A 20072-nucleotide genomic window follows, 5' to 3' on the forward strand; every position below is an offset into this window, starting at 1 on the left:
CCAAGAAAACTAATATGTTTAATAGTATCACAATATGTGAAAGGCTCATTTCAAAGTTAAAAAATAGAAAATACTAGGTTGCTTGGGTGGCTCAGTCTGTTAAGTGTCCAACTCTTGATGTCAGCTCAGGTCATGATCTCAGGGTTATGAGACTGAGCCCCGTGATGGGCTCTGCACAGGGTGAGGAGTCTGCTTAAGACTCTCCCTCTGCACCCCCGCCCCTCCTCTGTTCTCTCTCTCTCTCTCTCTAAAATAAATAAATAAATCTTTAAAAAAATAGACAATATTGAAGTCCATTTCAAGTGGAGTAAAAAGAAATCTTATTTTTTTTAAAAAAGATATTTATTTATTTGACAGAGAAACAGAGAGAGCACAAGCAGGGGGAGTGTCAGGCAGAGGAAGAGGAAGAAGCAGATACCCCGCTGAGCAGGGAGCCAGAATGGGGCTCAATCCCTGGACCCCGGGATCATGACCTGAGCAGAAGACAGCTGTTTAACCGACCGAGCCACCCAGGCTCCCCGATAATCATATTTTAAGAAGGATAATTGAATTTCTCTGTTTTGCTGAAAAAGATAATTAGCACTTTGCCTTTAATTAATTTGAATTTCACTAGGAATTTGGGATCTAAATACTATTTGGTAATTTTCATCTTCTATTGAAATATTTTTTCCTTGAAATATGCAATAATTGTCACATGAAGCAAGGAATAAAATTCACATGGCAAATGATTCCTTCCTTTCTTTCTGCATTGAAAACAGAAATTTTTGTCTGCTTCTTTTTTCAGTGATTTTTAAAAATCTTGGTAATCACTATGCTATTAGTATTTATTATGCTAGCCCATATTTTAGGGAATTATGGAATATGTATTATACAAATGAAATCAATGTATCAGTAGTAAGTTATACAAAATACTATGGAAGGTTCTATGTTAAGTTCAGAGGACTTTCTTATGAATTTATTTATTTCTCTTCCTTTCTCTCACCCCATCTAAATAAATTCTAGCAATCACAAATTTAGCTCTGGTTCAGGAAATTACTGACCATGCTTTTCATCTGTTTGTAGTGAGCTCCCCAGGACTATAAAATTAGTGGGATAGAACATTGTCCTGGTTCTGTGCCAATTACTTTCAAAATAAACATCTTTGAACTAAAATGAACACTGTGCCAATTTATGTGTATGATTTAGAAAATGATTTTTAAAATTAGAAGAAAGTCTTGGCTTGGTTTCTATAATGGTCTAACATTACCCAAGTCCATTATCTCTTCAGATTGATGAGTTCCATTGTGGATGACATTTAATTAAATAAGATAATGCATATCTTATTAATATGAATGTTCTTATTTATCTCAAAAGAGGGAGTTCACATAGTAAAGAAAGTCACATTTTAATGGTCACATTAAATAATATTTTTCAGGTTGGAGAATATAAAAGGTTTTTGAAGTATAACCAGTTTCCAAATATTTATTGTGTTAATAAACACAGTTAATTTCACAAACTGATATATTAAGATTCAATGTTTTTTTGTCTCTTCTATTCCTTTTTGAAATAAATGAAACATTTTTATGATTCTTAGATATGTTGGTCATGTTTATCATACTTATCTTTATGAAAATAAACTTCTTTCTTTTCTGATATACAAATATTCAGGCACAATCCACAATATTACATGGTCCATCAAAGCAAAGGCACTCACAGAAAATTTTGACATAATTTGTTCTGAATGTTATTACCTAATGTCATGTCACATTTTCTGAGATGGATATCAGATAGTGACTATACTCTATGCATTAGAGTTAGAACTTTGAAGAATTCCAAAATAAGAAAGAAAATAGGAATGTAGCCACTTCCAAAACATAAAAAAAAAAAAAAGGGAGACTAATTAGGACCCTTTGTTTCAACACACACACACACCGAGGACATGTGTGACATAATAATGAGTTTCAAATATGTGAAAAAGAGTCCATAAGGAGAATATGGAAACTTGTCTGTGTTTGCAATGAATGTCACAGTCAAAAGTGAGCTCATATGGAGGGATTTTCATTGGCCCAATAAAAGGCCTTTACCTTCCACTGATAAAACACTGGAATAACAGCAGGTTGCTTACTAGAAGCAGTTTAATAGAAGAATAGATAACACTTATTTTCTGACTGTTTTAGACATTCATAAACTCAAGTGAGAGAGGGAGAGAGAAAGAATGGCATTAATATGGATAAGCAAAATACACAGGTCATTTAAAATTTATAAGTTAATGATTTTTTAAATATTTTCACAAAGCCTAATAACTACCATAAAATAGCTTGAGAAATAACAAAAATAGCTCATTTGAATTTTATTTCAATTTCCAAATCTTAGCCTCTGTGAGGATGCTAATGGCCTCAAAGCAGGCAGCCAGATTGACATTAATTAGTTAATTATGTTCTCAAAGAGAATACCATTCCACAGTGTTATTTCTAAGATATTTTAGAAGGTAATGAGGCTCTGAAATTATAGTTGAAATGGCATTAATAAAGAAGAAAGTAACAGAAAGTATTTTAACATGCAGGGGAGATAAAAGGGAAGCTAAACAGGGCAGATAAAAGAACGGTGGTATAAATACGTGAGGGTTTTACTTGAGATGCAGAACGACTATGTATATCCTTTGTTATAGAAATATGGGTATATCACAGGGACTGACCGTACACAATCATGGGAGCTGAGTAGGCGGTCTCTGTAAGGTCTTTCTACCTGCTGTTAGGTCTTTAGTCTGCAGGGCCTTAGGCAGGAAGGGAAGACAAGGCAGTGAAAAGTGTCAGGGAATCTGGAACCCAGGAGCAGGAGCTGGAGCCCACGAGGTCAGACTGGAGCCTGGTAGGTCCATCACTCCACGCTGGTGATGCCATGTCCTTCAGGGGAAGCTGGCACTTTTCACCTTTGAGCTAAACACACACCTGGCCCAGAAGCAAAAGCGGGGTGTGGATACTGCCCATACCTATCCAGGTGAGCCGGCAGGTAAATGAAGCAAAGTGGGTGAGCCTCCACAACACCTGATCTGAGTGTAAGAATAACGAAAGTGCAGCTTCACTTCCCCTTTTCAAATGTCTTTCTAGCATCCCCCCCCCCCCCGCGCCACCCCGTCTAGAAATATACAAGGCCCAGAATTCTGAGAAATGTTGTCCAGCCTCGCCAAGTTAGCACATTGCCAGGCCACCAGAGTATGCTTGGGATTATCCAGAGAATGAAATGACAGCCCGGTTCTCAAATGTATGCTCCAATAAAACTCCTCCAAGCTGCAAGCCTGAATTGCATCCACTTGCATGCTGTGCAAAAAAGAGGTGCTATAGCAATCAGGCTGCTGGCAGAAACAGAAGGCAGACCCAAAGGGTTTAACCAAAAAAAGCTTAAGAAGGAGACGGTACAAGAGTGGCGAGCAGAGCTAAGGACTGAGGAGGAATGATGACGCCCAGGAAGCAGCCGCGGCGCAGAGCCATCAGCAACCAGGGTTGCCTGGAGCCAAGAGTAGGGAAAAGGCTAGAAGCATCTCGGGGGACCTAGAGCCAAGGAAGGCAGTGTCTGTCTACACAGCAGCACCGCAAGGAGGGAGCAGGGACCAAGCACCCTGGATTGTCTCTGCTCTGGGTCCCACTCACAGGCGGTTTCCCGACGTGGGACCTGCCGGGACGCCAGTGGGCAAGGAGGTCCCCGCGATGCCGTGGGCAGAGAGGCCTCTGGGCACACAGCCTGGAGGATGCATCTCCCAGGAAGCCGAGTAAGGAGCACCAGTGATCATTCTAGACCCAGATGACCCTCTTCCTAAGCGGTAGATGTGGTTAAACGACTTTTGGGGGCGCCTAGGTGGCTCCCTCCGTTAAACGTGTGCCTCCAGCTCAGGTCATGATGCCAGGGTCCTGGGATCGAGGCCCGCATCAGGGGGAGCCTGCTTCTCCCCCTCCCATTGCCCCTCCCCTGCTTGTGCTCTCTCTCTCTCGAATGAATGAATGAATGAATGAATGACTTTCGCTGGCCCTACTGAAGAAGTTACCAGTCAGTAATAGAATCGTGTAAATATTACTAAGGGTGCCGCATTCCTGGGAAATACTAAATTTCGCAAAAGGTAGAATGTCCCTAAGGGTCTTTCTGCCTGTCGTGCTGTGTTTAATGTTGCCTGAGGCGCCAGGAGGCTTGCAGAGCAAGCGCAGACCCCCACGGGGGGGCCCCCCACTCCGCTTGGCATGTACATCTCACCAAATGTTGGATCCCCTCTTCCTTCCCCACATCTCTGCACCCCCAGCCTCACACCAGCAAGCCTCACATGCACTGGGCCCCCAGCTCCCACCCAAGGACGGGGTAGCTTCACTGAGGGACTGACTCACAAGGATCCTGGAACCAGGGAGGTTTGACTGAGAGAAAGCCAATTAATTGTTAAGGGGATTTGGGCCCTTTCCTCAGGAATGCCCTGGGACTAGCTGTGGGCCAACGCAGGAAGAACCTTCTATTGAGATCTATCCTTTTCTGCTTCCTCAACTTTTTTTTTTTTTTTTTAATGTGTGTGTGTGGCTGGCCTGTCCTCAGCCTATCTAGAAGTGGAGCCTATTTCTCTGTACCACCTAGAAATAAAGACTTAAGTAGCCCCCCAGCCATTTGTTGGGGATAAAATGTTTATCCGGCTGCCACTCAATACTCAGCAGGGACTCGGCTGGGAGATACTCTATTTACAGTGACGGGGAACCTGTCAGGAGCCCCCTGAGTCCCTCCAAGAGGAGAGCTAAGTGCTCGGCCTGCTATTGTTTGCTCCACCATCCCTGCAGACCTGTTTTCAAACACAGCTGAACCTGAAAACAATCAATGACAGAAGGAAATTTGAATCACACTGATGTTTCCTTAATAGTTCCCTAGGTCTTGGCTTTCTCTTTCCAAGGTAAATCCTGGAGTTGCCAGATTTTTCCTGACTTGAGGATAGTCAATAATAGCATACTCGGCAACACTGCAAAGGGCGGATCTGTTAGAAAACCATTTTGAAAGATCTCAGTCAAAATCGTTTAGGATTCATAGATGTTGGCTTGCTCTTGTCATGAACTATGCACCATGTGCCAATGGAAAGGGAAGTATCTGAAGGTAAATATCTAAATTCTTTTTTTTTTTTAATTTTATTTATGATAGTCACACAGAGAAAGAGAGAGAGGCAGAGGCAGAGACGCAGGCAGAGGAAGAAGCAGGCTCCACGCACCGGGAGCCCGACGTGGGATTCGATCCCAGGTCTCCAGGATCGCGCCCTGGGCCAAAGGCAGGCGCCAAACCGCTGCGCCACCCAGGGATCCCGGTAAATATCTAAATTCTTGGTAGGCATTCGTTTATTCCCTTTTGCCAAGTGCTTTTCCTAAGCTGGTGCACACAGCCTCTTCTATTTCTGGTTCTCATTTGAAGTCATACTTTTTTGAGATGACAACCTAGAGGTAACAAAGGGAGAGGGGAAAGATGTGCATAGGTGGCTGACTTAGTATTTAGCTTGTGATACTTATTAATAGATAGTTAAAAGCTAACTCTACCTTCCCAGCTCCTCAAGATCAAAAGTTGAGGGACGAGGGAGCATGGAAAAGTGGTTTGCTCCGCTCACTCCCTTTTCCTTGTAATTATTTTGTAGTTTCTTCCTCGCAAAATATTGTTAATGTGGTCGCCATGGACATGGCAAGGTGATTATCCTGGTGTCAACAGTAAAGAGAAAACCAGAAAGACAGATGAGACCAAGAACGAGGTCAGGGCGTGTGGCTTCTTTTTATGAGGACATGAGGTTCGGAGATTAAGCGGTTTATATATTTTGAGCCCTCACAAGTAGACATTGAATGTTATTTTCTTAAAGCATTAGTACCTCATCAGGTTATTTAAATCAGACATCCAGTCTGTTACGAATTAAATTGTAATAATCCAGGTTACAATTAACAATGAAGAGAGGTACATCAGGGTAAAAGAAAATGTTTCCTTCACAAAAATAGTTTTAGTGAAAAGAGTGCAGATGAATCTTTATTATAAAATGTTTGATCCTTACTGGCTTCTGAATAAGTTCAAGTACATGCAGAGGTTTGATGGTTAAAAAATAATAGTGTTCTCTGCTCAATGTTGCTGTGAACCTAAAACTGCTCTAAAAATAAGATCTATTCAAAATTCTGAAAAATAGAAGACTGAAAACGTGGACAGAAATACAAGGGCATACTCAGGTACCTGCTGGACACCTAGAGGTCCCACTCATCCCCATGCTGAGCATCACACCTCACTGTCTTGAAGCGGTTAGAGGCGAAGTGTGCCGTGGTTAAGGAGGCGTGCTGAACCAGATGATGGGAGTTCAAATCTTAATTTTGTCACTTTTAGCTGCATGACACCAGCAAGTTATTTAACCACTCTGTGCCTTATTTCCTTATTTATAACATAGGGTAATATTAGTTCTCTACTACTGCATAACAAATCAGCTCAGAACTTAGTGATTTAAAACAATAAACACATGGACCCCTGGGTGGCTCAGTGGTTGAGCATCTGCCTTCCGCTCAGGGTGTGATCCCGGGGCCCTGGATCAAGTCCCGCATCGGGTTCCCGCAGGGAGCCTGCTTCTCCCTCTGCCTGTGTCTCTGCCTCTCTCTCTGGGTCTCTAATGAATAAATAAATAAAATCCTAAAAATAAGTAAATAAATAAACAAACATGTACTGTTTTGGTTTCTTTGTGCCAAGAACTCAGAAATGGTTTGGGTGGGTGGGTCTGGCTTGGGGTCTCTTCTGACTTTGAAGGCAAGACATGGGCTGGGCTGCAGTCATTTGAAGGCTGATGTGGGGCTAGGGTTTCCAAATGGCTTACCGTTGTTGGCAGGAGGCCCCAGTTCTTGCCCACTTGGGGTTCTTTGTGGGCGACTTGGGTCTCCTTCCAAGATGGTGATGATGTAGCAAGAATCCCCCCCAGCCTTCCTGTCTCCACTTAATAATGGTCCATCCACTGGCCCCTTCACTCTGCTATGGGCTGTAAATCCTCACTTGTCTGTACTGTGTTACAGGGAAGCCAGTCCCTCTCCCCTGTTAAAATAGTCTTGACATCTATCACAAGAAAGTCTCCCTTCCTGTCTTAACAAGAATCAGAATAACTTCTTTAACATTGTAGGCAAGGTCCTTCATAAGTTGCCTGGTTCCAGCTCTGTCCACAGGCCCAGGAAGCCCGTCATCAGGTGGCTCCCATATTCTTGGCCTGCCGCACTTTAGGGTGCATGTGTGAACCTGACATTAGGCCTCAACAACTCATACCAAGGCCACAGATCAAGCTCTCTGGTTTTTCTGAAGCTTGTCATCATTTGGCTTTAAATGTGGGAGGAAACAACTCCTTTATTCCCCCCTCATTGAAGGATGGGACACACAAGCTTCTTTTCTTCTGTACCCCGAAGCTAGGTGGGTTGGTTAATTCAGGCAAAACAGGTTTGGAGCCACTCCTTTTGCATGTCTGGCATAGATCTGGCATAGATTAGCACTTAATGTGGGGGGCCCTTAGCACCTATTGTTCCAACCTCCACCGAAACTCTGAAGGGACATTAAAATGGATGCTGGCGGGAAACCATTCACTGAAAACATTTTTACACTTCCTTCCAAGAGAGTGCCTTTTGATGTCAAGTCCTTTGACCAGCCACTGCTAAGATGTGACTCAGGATAGGGAATTTTATTCATACCAATACCAAAGGTATGCTCATTATTGTTACGCAACAAGATGTTCGCATGACCAATATTTTTCCTTCCCACTCCCCCCAAACCTCCTACTTTTCAAATGTCTGCTGTTAATTGAAAAGACTAAAATTACTTCTATATATATTATAATTAGTGTAAACGCCTTACTAAGCATTGACTGGTGACCTTACGTATTTACTTACATTCTACATATTTGCCTTGGGTTCCTCGCTTAGTGATATAATGCTACTTTTTTTACAGTTCCAATGTCTGACCCTTGCAGTATTTTCTCTGAGATAAATCTGACTTTCAGCACATTTAAGGTATGCTATAACCTTCAAGAATGTAGCTGAATAGTAAATTCTAAGATAGCTACCCTAAAATCACTGTAGCAGTTTTTAATTTCTGAGGGTGGTCAGTGTGTACCATGCCAAGGTATGTCCCTCAGGCATACTGATTGATGCCTTTGAGCTAAAGGTAATTGGAAACAGCAGACACAGGAATGGCTCTTTCCCTCCTCCTTTCTGCCAAAAAGCAAGGCACATTTTTCCCTCTGTAAAGGTGATATACATTTCTATTTGTGGGGTGTTCTTTCCAGGAGGATCAGAGAGGCCCTGAGATGAGAAGAGATGAGATGAGTCTGTGTAACAAACCTTATTCTTAATCACTGTGTAGTTCCTAGTCTCCTTCCTGCAATTTATTGCCCTAGAGCCCAGTCACTCTTCCTCTGTCTAGTTACTTCTCTACAATTTATTGCCCTTTCTTAAAATTGCATATAAGCCCAATTCTAAATGCTTCTTTGGGTTTTTACTTTTTTTTTGAGAGAGAGAGAGAGAGGGAACGAGCAGGTGTACATCAGCAGGGAGAAGAGGAAGAAAGAGAGGGAGAGACAAAACCCCAAGCAGTGTCCACGTCCAGCTCAGAGCCCATGCAGGGGCTCGATCTCATGACCCTGACATCATGAGACCTCATGACTGGAGCCGAAATCAAAGTCTGCTGCTTAACCCACTGAGCCACCCAGGTGCTTCTGGGTTCTTACTTCTTTTCCGTGAAGACCCATGCCCATAAAAATATTAACATCAATAAAAAAGATATGCCTTTTTGCCTGTTATTTTGTCTTTTTGTCAGTTTAATTTGCAGGATTATGATTGAAGAGGTCAGAAGAGAAGTTTTTCTTCTACACTTTGGGTTTATATCCTTTGAAAAATGACAGTGGAAAAACAAGATTTCTGGTAGGGAATTAGGCTTTTACTGGTGGGATTCAGGTCATCCTAACCCCAAATATATGACTCCTTGACATACTGAATGTTTGAAGCTGAAGGAGTTCCTGGGCTTCGCCCAAAGCCGGTCAGAGGTATCCTATCACAGAGGAAAGGAGCATCGTCATCTGCAGAGATAAAGGGACACTGAGAGGACTCTGAACACCTTGCTAAGTTTCCTCCAGTTTGTGCCACTTAACTCAAACTCTTTGTTTTGTCATATCTTGATGTGACTTTTCACCATCCACCATACTCAGGGTGGAAACTCAGTGTTCACCAATCCTTCACGTCTTCATTTCCTTATGGAGACCCCTGGGCCACATAAACCTTTTCTTAAATAAATTTGCTTTGTTTATTCAAAGAGAGTCATAACAGCCCAAATTCAAGGGGAGGAGAGTGTCAAAGAACTTCTAGATGTGTATTAGAATCATCAGAACTCCTTCGTCTTGCTCTTGACTTAGTTGCACACCTCTTTTTAAAGTCCTAATGAGCAAATTGAATTCAGTTTACTTCTGTGACCTCCACCCCAGTCCAAACTGCCATCACCCCTCCTCGAGGCTCCTACTCTTCTTACTTCTAACCTTTAGTCCTGAGAAAATTCATTCTCCATTCGGGGAGAAGACAGATCTGTTAAAGTGTGCACTAGTTTGTACCAACCCCCGATTAACATCCCCTTGTTACTGCCCATCACTCAGAATAAAACTAAACCCTATGTATAAGACTGAAATGATTTACCAACCCCCCCACCCCCGCTCCATTCCCCTTCATCTCTTCCCGACCCATTACCATGTTCCAGCCATGCCAGTCTGCTTTCGCCCAGAAATATGCCAAATTTTGTTACACCTCGGAGATTTTCCCAAAAGGGTTCCCTGCCTAGATCTCCACATTTCTCTCTCATCCTCATCCTTCAAGGCTCAGAACGAGGATGACTTCCTCAGAGAGGCCCTTCTGGATTGACTCATACAAGGGCCACCAATCCTTGCCCAGTTACTATCTACCTCATCAGTAGCACATTTGTAATCTAGGCCTTTCTGTTCATTTGCTTACTTATTTCGTGTCAACTCTTTCCTCCCCTTTCTTCCCCCATTCCTATAAAATTAATCCCTTTAAGGGCACTTTAAATAACATCCTTTATTCCTTATCCACCACACCAAGAACTGTGACTACGATACAGTGGATGCTCTGTTAACATTTGCTGAAATATCCCCTCCACTCAGGACGTAGTGTATGTCCTGGAACATAGATGCTCAAGAAATACTTGTTGGATATTGAATGAGTGGAAGGTGCAGTCTTGCTCCACGCAACTCAGCAGTCTCCACGATTGGGTCTCTGCCTTCTTAGAATGAGAGGGCCCTGTAAGTTGCCTGTGTTCTTTCCTAGGGATGCTGTAGCAAACTACCACCACCTGGGTGGCTTGGAACAGCAGGAATGCATTCTCTCCTAGCTCAGGAGGCTCTAAGTCTGAAATCAAGGTGTTAGGCAGGCAGGGCCATGCTCCCTCCAAGGGCTCTAGGCCAGAATCTGCCCTTGCCTCTTGCAGCTTCTGGTCCTCATTAGCAGTTGTTGGCATTCCTTTGATTAGAGCTGCAGTACTCTATTCTCTGCACACCCCTTCCATCTTTGCGCTCCCTGTGTTTCTTTTTTTAAAGATTATATTTATTTATTCATGAGAGACTCAGAGAGAGAGAGAGGCAGAGACACAGGCAGAGGGAGAAGTAGGCTCCCTGCGGGGGAGATTAAGGGGGGACTGGAGCCCAATGGAGGACTCTATCCCAGGACTCTGGGATCACAACCTGAGCTGAAGGCAGACGCTAAACCCCTGCGCTACCCCGGTGTCCATCCCTGTGTGTTTTTATTCAGATTTCCCCCATGCAAGGATCTGTCAGTGGAATAGGGCCCACCCAAAACCAGTTTGGTCTCAGTCTAAGTTGATTACATCTACAAAGACCCTATTTTCAGAAAAAGTCACATTCACTGATATGGATGTTAGGACTTCAGCATATCTTTTGGGGGATGTGATTTAACTCACGCCAGTACCTAACACAATACTTATACTGGGGGCTCCAAAGGGAAATTTTCCTTTCAACTTTGACTTTTCTCTGACCCCTACTTGAATTTCCCTGCTTAGATTGGAAGGCAGCCCTAGCCCTGAATCTAGGCAGTTCCCTTATCCAAGGCTCTGATACCCTCTGGGCCCTTGAAAGCCCCTCCTACTGGGGGCTCAGGCCTGATGCGTTTATTGAACCCCGTGGTTCCCAGTTGCTACACATTCCTTTGGAGCCTACTACTAACATGCTAGGATAGCTTTCACATGGTATATCATGTATTGGATCACTAAGAGAATTTAATATTCATTCTAGTTGTATAATTTCATTGTATGATAAGCTTTTTTGTTGGGTAGAGGAGAAAATCTGGAAATCTAATGACCATTTAAACATTGCATTTTTCCTTAGAAACATTACATTGTAAATTGAATTTGTAATCTAAATTACAAATAAACTCTTAGAATAGAATTGCACAGGTAAATTGGGGAACACCTAGATAAAAAAAGGTTAAAAATGATGCAAGAATCAAATAACAATATGATCGTAATGTATAGATCACAGAGTAATGACACCTGAAAGTGCTATTGCTTCTAGGAATGTATTTGTACTTTAATCACTCCAAATCTAAAGGAATGAAGTTCTAATATAGAATATTAATCAATGGCAGAGGAAGCACGGTATTTTTTTTCTTTTTTATGGTTTGTCAGGACTTTCTAGTGTTTTAGAATCTCAAACGTAGGTAGAAGTTTATTTTTCTGTAAATGTTGGCCCTAGCGTTTGAACCCAGTGAGCTAGCAACTCACTCTGTCCTGCCATAGAAAGAGGATTCTCTAAGAAATGGGAATGTGTCCAGCTAGTAGTGTCACCCAGAGCAGCGATGGCAGTTCAAGACTACCCTGAGCTGGCCATAGGAGTTCTGGCTCTCTGCTGACTCTAGGGAAGAATTCTAAAACATTCTTCCATTGCTGGCTTAATGGAGGGGCGGGGGTTATTCTCTGGAATAGAACATGCCTCCTAAATGTCTAGGAGGCAAATACATTGCCATCAACTCCTCACAATAAAGGGTATTTTGATATATATATATATATATTTTTTTTTTTTTCAGTAAATCAACAGGATTGTGTTACAAAAGTGCAAGATTCCTAAGCAGTCAGAGGGGCCCTGGATCCTGGAAGTGGAGAGGGTAAGAAAGAGTGAGCTATTTCTTTAAATTGTCTGCAAATAGGAATCTTTGATGTGAAATAGAGAACAACGTGAAGCTAAGCCTGATGTGCCAAGGACTCCTAGAGGAACAATGTTTTGTTGGAGTGTCACCTTTCTTAGTCAACAGGTACCCACATACCTTCTATCAGGTCTTAGACTCCTCAGAGCTCATTGTTCTGGAACATAGGCATCGTTCCTTTGACTTCAGCACGTTCCCAGCTTGCAGGATCTAGCTGCTGTTCAAAATAGCACATTTTCCCAGAAAGCAGGTATGTGTCACTTCGAAAAGGACAAACTAGCCACCCTATATCTTGAAGTGGATCTTTATTATTTTTTTTTAAAGAAAGCTTTTTTTTTTTAATTTTTATTTATTTTTGATAGTCACAGAGAGAGAGAGAGGCAGAGACATAGGCAGAGGGAGAAGCAGGCTCCATGCACCGGGAGCCCGACGTGGGGTTCGATCCCGGGTCTCCAGGATCGCACCCTGGGCCAAAGGCAGGCGCCAAACCGCTGCGCCACCCAGGGATCCCTTGAAGTGGATCTTTAAAAGGGTTTTGAAAGCCCATTTATCACCGGGCTATTCTTAAGTAGATGGAGAGAGGAATAGAATATTCATATTTATTTATCAAACATTTCTTGAATCCCTATTATGTGAAAATTCTTCACTCAAGGTACTAGCAGCATCATGCAAAGATGATAAGACCAAACATCTGCTGGGAAGCCTGAGTGGCTCAGTTGGTTAAATGTTTGCCTTGGGCTAGGTCGTGATCTCAGGATCCTGGGATCCAGCCCCACCCTGGGCTCCCTGCTCAGTGGAGAGCCTGCTTCTCCCTCTCTCTCTGCCCATCCCCCAGCTTGTGCTTTCTCTCTCTCAAATAAATAAATAAATAAATAAATAAATAAATAAATAAAATCTTAAAAAAAAAAAAAAAAAAAAGACAAAGCATCTGCATTCCAAGAAGGATAGAGAATTATTGCAGTTTAGGGGAAAGTGTGAAGGGTGCTCTAAAAGAAGTTGAACCCAAGGTGGGGTTTCTAAACAGGATGACATCACTTCTGACAGGGCAGACCTGAACTTTGACAATAAGATTAACAATAAACAGAAACAATCAGAAGATAGGGGAGGGGTAAAATGGACGAACTTTCTCAGAAGGGCGAAAAGCATGAGTGAAGGCACAGGGCTGGGCCTCTCTGGAGACAGAGTTAGCCAGTGTGGCCTAGCCAGTGCTGGCCTAGCCAAGAGAAGAAATAGACCATGAGGCTGGAGAAGTAGGTTGGGTCCAATTCTCAAAGAGCTTTGATGTTAGGTTAACTGAGTCACAGTTTTACAGGTTAGGAGAAAGGCAAGGTGCACATGGAATTTATTTTCTGAGCTGGAATAGTTTTGAGGTGACAAGTGGCACTATGAACTTTTGTGCCAGAACAACAGTCATAAGCTGGTACTGGTCTGGGCAAACTGGGACCTATGGTCACCCTAGTAACCGGGAGGCTGTCCAGAGAGAAGCTAGAATTGGGAGGAGACTTCCAGAGTGCAGGCACATGGGGCGGGTGGACCTAGGAGTCCTGTATTCATTCCCCACGGTGGCCACCACAAAGTACCACAAACTGGAAGCTTAACACAACACATGTATATTCTTTCATGATTATGAGAGCTTGAAGTACAAAGTCAAGGTGTTGGTAGGGCTGTGCGGTCTCTGAAGGCTCTAGTGGAGAATGCTTTCTGGACTCTTCTTGGCTCCTGGTGGCTGCCAGCCATCCTTGAATTCCTTGGCCTGTGGGCTAATTGATGCAGTCTCTGCCTTCCTAGAGTTCTCCCTGTGTGTCTTTATGTTGTCTTCCCCTACTTATCTGCTTCTGTGTCTCTTCTCTCATAAAGACCCCAATTATGTAGGATAAGGGTCTCATCCTACTCCTGTATGAGCTCATACCCATTTACCCGCATCTGCAAAGATGCCACTTCCAAACAAAGGCACATTCTGAGGTTCTAAGCAGGATGTGAATCTTTGGGGGACATTCTTTAACACAGTGTAAGTACCAACAAGGAACCTGAACGAGTGGAGGACAGCTTGAGACCTTCAAAGACAGGAAGGCAGGAGGCAACAGAAAGGCAATGCAAAGGAGAAAGTCTGGGATGCTTCTCTCCCCGCCCCGATTCTGGAAAAAGGGAAGACATTTATTTAATACTAGAAATCAAACCAGACTGAAAATGGGGAGATGGAATGACTCAGCTGCTCTTAGCTCTGTCATCTTGGACGAGTCATATGATCTCTGAGTCTGTTCCCTCCTCTATAAAATGAGGATATTGATGTCCAATAAAGGCCCTTCTGGCTCTAGAAGCTAGGACTTTAGGAGGAACAGATGGAACCATGCTGCCTAAACAGGATAGTTTCAATAAGACCCTTTGCCATTATCATCTTTTAGCAAAATACATATATCTATCAGGCAGCGTTTATGGTTCCATACAACAGAAACTGGTTATCTGGAGCAAAGCGGGAGTTTATTAGGAGGCTATCAGGGGTTGGCACCAGGAACAATGTGATGCAGGTACCCTACTAGGGTGGGTCTTGCACCCTTCCTGTTTGAATCTCCTGCCCCAGGGTTAGAGTCCTGGGCATGAGTGCTATTCCTGGGCATGCCTCTCAGCTGTGCTGGGTAGGAGCAAAGATAAGATTTCTCCCAAAGGGAGATGGAATTGCTGATAGAAAGGAGGCTTGGATGAGAAAACCTGAATATATAGCCAAGAACGTGCTTGGAATTCAGCTGAGCATGAAGATTTTAATAGTGTATTTAGCCACTAATAATTTACACTATAGTTGTTGCTGTACTACTAATATTATTACCACTATTATTTTAATCTAGTGTTTAAGATCTCATATTCTGGAGTCAGAACTAAGTCTGAATTTCAGCTCTGCCCCGTAGTAGCCGTGTGAAAGTTATTTCCTACTTATACACAAGAAGGCTCAGATTCCTCATCTGTAATGTGGAGATAATACTGAACCTATATAGATGCTTGTTAAAATTAAAGGAGATTATATACTCGACAGCACTTAATGCAATGCTTGGCTCATGAAATATATGCTACCTAGTAATGATCATTCTTCTGTACCAGGCACCAAATTAAGTGGGGGTTTTTTTGTGTGCATTATTTTACAAAGTAATCTTCACAGCTATCTGACTTAATATCAGAACCCATTCCCCCACCCCTACCCCGCTTCTTTAGGAGTAGAAACTGAAGTGACAACTGAGAACCCTGGTGAAGGTCACACAACTATATGTGCTATCAAAGCCAAGCCAAGATGCTGACCACCTGTGACAGACTCAGAAGCCCAGGGTGTGATCCTCTCTGCTGGAGAAGTTAGGCGCTTGCTAGCTCTGCTCACCAGGCCCGCTGCGCAGATCTCTAATCCATCTCACCCATTCTCTTTCGGAGGGGGCTTAAAACAAGAAGGGGTGGGGTTGAAAAGTTTGCTTATTATTACTTGGTATTCCTGCTAACCTCTCTGACCATTCTATTTTTTTTATTTTTTAAAATAAATTTTACTTATTTATTCATGAGAGACACACACAGAGAGAGGCAGAGACACAGGCAGAGGGAGAAACAGGCTCCATGCCGGGAGCCCGACATGGGACTCGGTCTCCAGGATCACGCCCTGGGCTGAAGGCGGCACTAAACCGCTGAGCCACCCGGGCTGCCCTATTTTTTTTTTTTAAGATTTTATTTATTTATTCATGAGACACACACACACACACACACACACACACACAGAGGCAGAGACATAGGCAGAGGGAGATGCAGGCTCCATGCAGGGAGCCCGATGTGGGACTCGATCCTGGGATTCCAGGATCATGCTTTGGGCCAAAGGCAGGCACCAGACCTCTGAGCCACCCAGGCGCCCCTCTGACCATTCTATTTTTTTTTTTTTACCATTTAGCACTTTATTTTTTAAATTATTTTTTTAATAATAAATTTATTTTTTATTGTTGTTCAATTTGCCAACATACAGAATAACACCCAGTGCTCATCCCGTCAAGTGCCCCCCTCAGTGCCCGCCACCCAGTCACCCCCACCCACCCCCGCCCTCCTCCCCTTCCACCACCCCTAGTTCGTTTCCCAGTTGGGAGTCTCTCATGTTCTGTCTCCCTTCCTGATATTTCCCATTCTATTTAGATTACACTCACTGCAATGAGATCTTTGAGAATTGAGTCGCACTTATATCAGGATAACAATAAGGGTACAGGTTCACACATGAATTCAGGTTAAGAACCGAAGATAACAAGGGTCTGGTGAATCACACACAGCAAATGACATCAGCCTCACAGATGCCATCCAGCCATGAAAAGCGATCAAATCTCCTGATAATCCAATTTTCAAATTATTAATCTAGATTTTGTTTAGGCGAATACTGTAATTAGACATTCATAGTAATTAAGATCAATTACCTGAACCTTTTTTAACTAGCAGCTTTATTGAGATGTAATTCAGATATAAATTCCCACTTGAACATTCCGCTTCTTCCCCCTAGACTTCCGTGTTTTTTTTAAGGTCCTATTAAAGAATCACAACTTTGAAAGTCAACAATCCTGAAGTCAGAGTTTAACGACACCTATCTTGAACCACTTCCCACCAAAAGAGGAACACGTTTTTGTCCCGTAGCTTCTCATTGACAAGAACAAAGTTTGCTGTTCTCGCCGCGCGTCAGCGGCGCACTCAGCCAGTCCCCGAAGCAGGGAGTCAAGCTGCCTCCGCCGCCGCTTTCCATCACGCGACCCTGAGGTCCGGCCGCACCACCGCGGGCCGCGCGGAGAAACCTTCAAGCGCCGGATGGAAAAGGAGCGGGCTGGGGGCAGGCGGCGAGACTCGCCGAGCAGGCCGCGGCGCGATGCAGCTGCAGGAGGGGCGGGGAAGCGACGGCTTCCCTCCCCCGGCCCCGGCCCCGGCCCCGGCCCCGCCGGGAGCCCGCTGCGCCGGGCCAGCGCCGCCGCCAGGTGCGCATCGCCGCCGCCCGGGCCCCGAGGGCTTCCCCGCGCTGGAGGGGGAGGGGGGGAGGGGAGGGGAGGGGGGGGAGGGGAGGGCAGGGGAGGGGGAGCCGGGGCCGGGGGCGGGGGGCGCCGGGCCAGACGCCGCTCCGACCCCCGCGCGCCCTCGGCCGCCCCCGCCCCGCCCCCCGCGCCCCGCGCGCCCCCGGCCGCCCCCGCGGCCCCGCTCGGCCCGCCCCGGCCCGCCCCCCGCGCCCGGACGCCCGCCTGCGCCGCGGGCCGACTGGAGGGCGCGGGGCGGCCCGCTCGGCTCCTCCGCTCCCGCCCGGCGCTCGGGCCCAGCCGCCGCCGCCGCCGCCGCCGCCGCGCGCCCCTCCTGGAGGAGGAGGAGGAGGAGGAGGAGGAGGAAGGAGGCGGGAGGAGGAGTTGCGGGAGAGGAGGGACGAGCGCGGCAGTCGCGCCGGCGCTGGCCGAGGAAGCGGAGCGGGCCGGGCCGCCGCCGGGTGAGCGTCCGCGGAGCCGCGTCGGAGGCTGGGTCTGGGCTTCGCTTTCCGCTCCGTGGGCCGCGAGGCCGGGCGGGGGCCGCTTCTCCCGCCGCGCGGCCCGGGGGCGGGGAGGCGCCTGCAGCCGAGGTCCCCGCGCGAGGCCCGGCCGGGTGCGCGGGCGGGGGCCGGCGGGCGGGGAGCGGCGCCCGGGAGGCCGGGCCGGCGGGGGCCGGGCGGGGGCCGGGCGGGGGCCGGGCGCGGAGGGCCGAGGCCTGCTTCCGCCGGGCGCCGCGCGACCCCTGGGCCTCCGGGTCCGCCGCGCGCCGGCCGGGCCTCCGCCTTTGTTGCCCGCGGCCCCGCCGGCGAGAGGCCGGGGCTCGGCGAGGCCTGGGGCGGCGGCGCGGGGCCTGCGCGGCTCCCCCCGCCCCGGGCCCCGCCGGCCGGTCCTGGTCGTGGGCTCGGCCCCGGCGGGTCGGGAGGCCCGGGCCGCGCCGCCCCCGCCCCCGCCCCCGCCCCCGCCCCGGGAGGCCGCGCGGGCCGCGGGGAGCCGGGGCGGCGGGGAGGGCGGCGCGTGACGGGGCCGCGGAGCCGCAGGCCTCGGTTTTCAGTTTGCTCCCGGAGTTGGCAACTTGGTGCCGCCGTGGAGGCTCGTCTCGGGCGCAGGTCCCGACGTTCCCCGGCGGCGGGTCCCGGCGCAAAACTTGGGCTGTGTGCGGCCGCCGGCGCCAACTTCCCGCGTGGGGGGTGCGGACCCGGGGTCCCGGCCCACGTCCCGGGGTTAGGCTGCCGGGGGCGGCCGCGTCACGTTGAGGCCGGTCCCTGCCGCGTCCCCGGCGTGTGCCGGATGAGGCAGCCCGCGGCGGGGGGACCCGTGAGGCCGAGCGCAGCAGCCACCGAGCGCCCGACTGAGCCGCCGGACGCTCCGCAGACGCGGCTCCGGCCGTCTGTTCCGTGGAATCCAACGACGTGGGGCGCCATCGCCTTCAGGACCGGGTGTCTGAGGGGCCCCCATGGAGGCCGACCGGATCCTGACCTCTGACAGCCCGACGCGTTAGGCAGGAGATCCGCTGCGCTGTTTGAATGAATGACTTTTAAAGGGGATACCTAGTGCCGTGGGGAGTCGTTGTTTATTTCATTTTATTAAGGTTTTATTTGTTCATGAGAGACCCGGAGACACAGGCAGAGGGAGAAGCAGGCTCCCTGCAGGGAGCGCGGTGCGGGACTCGATCCTGGGACCCCGGGATCACGCCCTGGGCCGCAGGCGAAGGCGGCGCCCAACGGCGGAGCCCCCCGGGCCTCCCGAATCATCATCGTTGTTTGAAAGCATCAGTGGGGGCAGCCCGGGTGGCCCGGCGGTTGAGCACCTGCCTGCAGCCCAGGGCCTGGTCCCCGAGACCCGGGGTCGAGTCCCACGTCGGGCTCCCTGCATGGAGCCTGCTTCTCCCTCTGCCTGTGTCTCTGCCCCTCTCTCTGCCTCTCTCATGAATAAATGAATAAAATCTTTAAAAAGAAAACTAAAGGCATCAGGGTATTGTTACAGGTTTCACAGGTAGCCTGCGGTGCTTCTCTTTTCCCGTGTGCCTTCTAGTTTTCCTCACTGCCGCATCACCTGGCAGTGGATGCGTTAACTTCCACCGTCTGCCCTGTCCTACACCCGGCGGGTCCCCCCAGCCCCTTCTGTACCTTCCCTGGTGTTCTCCTTGTCTTTGGGGAAGCTGGCTCACCCACCGCCCCTTGATAACGATTCTCAGAAGAACTTACTCTCTGGGGTTTGACAAGTACTTTCCACTGTTTGTTCTGGTTAAGGATGAACCTTTACCCTCTAAGGGTACATCTCCAGGCAACATCTCTTTTGAAATACGTTTCCCTTTTATTAGGCTCTTTAGATGCCACCTAAATTGTACGGGGTACCTGGCACTGCCCATTTCCCCATCTTTTAGTGAGAAGATAGGGGCTCCCCAGGACTCAGGGGCTCACCCTCAGTGTCACGTGGTACCCTCCCAAGGCAGCACCTTCCAGGGAGTGAGAGGGAAGGGGTTTGGGTGTCCTTGACCTAGGCCGCGCCATGACCTGGGAGGACAAGGTCTGCTGTGCTGCCTGGGGTCCTACCCATTTTGCCATCTGAGTATCCCTTTCAGTGGCCTTTTTGGGGGAACAGAAACAAGGATCTGCCTAAGACTGTCTTGTGTAACTTCTCAGAGAAAACTCTGGTAGTTTTCTCCGTTGTGATCAGTTTTCAGGAAACGTTTGTGTTATTAATAGTAAATATTGGGTGCCTGCATGGCTCACAGTTGAGCATCTGCCTTTGGCTTGCATGATCCCAGTGTCCTGGGATCGGACCCTGTGTTAGGTTTCCTCTCCCTCTGCCTGCTGCTCCCCCTGGTTGTGTTTTCTCTCTGTCAAATGAGTAAATAAAATCTTTAAAAAAAATAGTAAAT

At 47.3% G+C, this 20072-nt stretch overlaps 1 protein-coding gene across 9 annotated transcripts in view; it reads left to right on the top strand.

Annotated features, from left to right (window-relative positions):
* Positions 1 to 17023: 17023 nt before the first annotated feature.
* Positions 17024 to 20072, top strand: part of SOCS6 (suppressor of cytokine signaling 6) — a 155212-nt gene continuing 152163 nt past the window's right edge. For 4 of the 9 annotated variants that reach the window (XR_005985421.1, XR_005985419.1, XR_005985420.1 and 1 more), the window contains exon 1: positions 17469 to 17652. The gene's annotated coding sequence lies outside the window, so the exon portion shown is untranslated. Of the gene's footprint in view, positions 17159 to 17468; positions 17653 to 20072 lie in introns of those variants that run through there. The other 5 variants (XM_041739325.1, XM_041739326.1, XM_041739324.1 and 2 more) reach the window with 2 other exon arrangements.

The sequence above is a fragment of the Vulpes lagopus genome, chromosome 24 (assembly GCF_018345385.1).
Source record: "Vulpes lagopus strain Blue_001 chromosome 24, ASM1834538v1, whole genome shotgun sequence".
NCBI classification, from domain to species: domain Eukaryota; kingdom Metazoa; phylum Chordata; class Mammalia; order Carnivora; family Canidae; genus Vulpes; species Vulpes lagopus.